The following is a 2,847-nucleotide window of genomic DNA, read 5'->3' on the forward strand; positions in this document are numbered from 1 at the left end:
GGGGGGGTGGGGGTTATTGAAGAGTTATTGAAGGGTTATTGTGGTTTTATTGAAGACTTATTGAAGTTGTTTTGCGGGAGTTATTGAAGTGAAACTGTGAAAGTTATTGAGGATTATTGCGGTGTTATTGGAGTTAATACCCTAATAACTCCAAAATAATACCCAATAACTCCGAAATAACACCGAATTTAATAGATTTGAACTGAAACATCAACTTAAAGAATATGCTATGCTATTTGAACATACTTTAACGATACTTTTAGAAATCATTTATAAAATTACAAAACATATAAAATACTTTCTTCTATGTTTGAAACATATAACACTTAAATAATACCATCACAACACCTACAAGACAGTAGCTTTAACAGAGGTGTTTTTATTCTGGTTAATGGTACTGTCTTATAGGTGTTATGATGATATTATTTAAGTGTTATTGCCTTGTTATTTTATTGTTACTAAGAGATTTATGTTTTTGCATTTACTGAGGTGTTATTCTGGAGATATTCTAGAGTTATTCTTGCATATATATGAAGTTATTGTGGTGTAATTCCTAATGTTATGTTTTATTTATTGTTGTGTTCAATGGTTTGAATTTTGTTGTTAGTTTTAAACTATTTTGATGTTATTCTTGGGTTATTGTGGTGTTATTTTGGTTTCCTTCATGTGCAAATGTGTTGTTATTAGGGTGTGACGTTGTTTGTCTGAAATTATTTATAGGTTTATGATTTTTCTGTAGATTTGAAAGATGATGAGCATCATTTACTCCGCATTCCATTTGAAGGACCATCTAGTCCTATCAAGATCAACCCACAACATGAAACTCGCTCCACGCTACAGGCACCAGATTTTTTTGAGGTTAATCCTCTAGTTCCCATTCAAAGCAACCCTCAGCCAACGCATACACATACAGCAGTAATATTGGACTAGAAGAAATATTCGAAATACTTAGACATCAACAAAAAAAGTTATTTTTGACTTTCAAGGACCAGTAAATACTCGTTTTACCAATTTAGATAACAAAGTGACAGACTTAAAGTATGAACTTGATAAATTAGAATAAACAATAAATAAAACAGGAGGGAAATATTCGTATGTAAATATAAAGAAATACTAGTACAAATAGATAGAGGCAATTCAAATAATAAATTATGATGACATGAAGATATGCTCAAATTTAAAGCAGAAATAGTCTATGATATGTGTAAATTTGTGTTGTCTCAAACATATATGAAATTCTTTCATATGTTTTGTAATTTTATCAATGATTTCTAAAAAGTATCGTTGAAGTGTTCAAATAACATGACATATTCTTGAAGTTGATGGTTCAGTTCTAATATATCAAATTCAGTGTTATTTTGGGGTTATTGGGGTATTAACTCCTATAACGCAATAATAACCCTCTAATAACATTGCGCGATGAAGCAGAACCGCTTCAATAACATCCGCGGTTCCACTTCAGTAACCCCCGCAGAACAACTCCTATAAGTCTCCAATAACACACAATAACCCTTTAATAACATCGCGAGAAGAACTAATCCAATAACACCGTAATCCCGCTTCAATAACCCTCGAGAACAATTCCAATAACCACTTCAATAACATCGAAATGATCCCCCAATAATACCACATGACGATTCACTCCAATAACTTCTGTGGTTCTACTTCGAAAAGGTCTGATCCGAGTCAAGCGTTACAAAATTCATTTTTTAAATATTTTATAAGGTGGGCCCGATATAGCACACGTGGCAGCATACTACTGCAGTCCGCCTGCAGAGCTGCGGCTGCACTCCGTATGGAAAAATTTTCCCAAAGGTAGACACCATAAAAAACCTAGTTATAGTCAATTGAGTGTAATGTGAGTGCATCTATGTTGTTTATCCTAGAGGGGAATCCTAGACTACATGCACTCTTATAACCACCATTATATGACAGGTGAAAGCAAGCAGTGTTTGGAGCTTTCAAGTCTAGCGTGACGAGCCAATCCTCAATCATCATGACTGACTCCTAGACTATGCTTTTTTTTCTTAGCCGGGTCTATCCTATAAGTGTGTGATATGTGTTGGATAGAGCCGATCATGATAGTGGGATCGTGATCAACACGAAATAGTGAATCTGTAAGTTTTTATGTATTTTTTTTCTATGTTTTAAGACAGGCAGAGGCATATCTAAAAAGACCCGGGTATATTGTAAAAAAATGATCTTAATTTATTAGAATTAAATGAAAATACGACACTCCATAGGACACAATGGTGAAAAAGGTTTCACGTCGCTGACCACACTTAGGGTCTATTTGGGGCAACTTGTGTGTTTCAGGATAAGTTGACACGACTCACGGGAGTCGACCAGCAGCAAATATTTAGTGTAAAAAACTCAAACACAGCAGCCAGCATTTTTAAAAACGTGCATACCAAACGGTTGACATCATTTTAAAAAACGCCGCCGCACTTGACTTATTGTTGTTATCGTCGTCTTTAATTAAAATTCTATAGAATGTAAATGTATAACTTATACTTGATAAAATTTAAATTTAAAAAATTACAATTGCATTTATATTATAAACGAACAGATTTTAAATTTAATTTTATATAAGCACAAGGAAATGTTTATATGTAAATCTTGCAAAAACAAAACCAAAAAGTAAAACCAGTTGCACGCTTAACTTTAACCCGTGAACGGTCCGCACGCCGGCGTTCGGCTGCCGTTCGGCTGCCGGCGACGAAGGGGCTACCATTATTTATTTTTTATTTACTAATTTAAATTAAATCAATCTCAAATATATATATAGACACATATTGACGATGAGATTCTATTTTATCAAGCAATATATATATATATATATATATG

The sequence above is a fragment of the Phalaenopsis equestris genome, unplaced genomic scaffold, assembly GCF_001263595.1.
Source record: "Phalaenopsis equestris unplaced genomic scaffold, ASM126359v1 Scaffold000134, whole genome shotgun sequence".
NCBI lineage: Eukaryota > Viridiplantae > Streptophyta > Magnoliopsida > Asparagales > Orchidaceae > Phalaenopsis > Phalaenopsis equestris.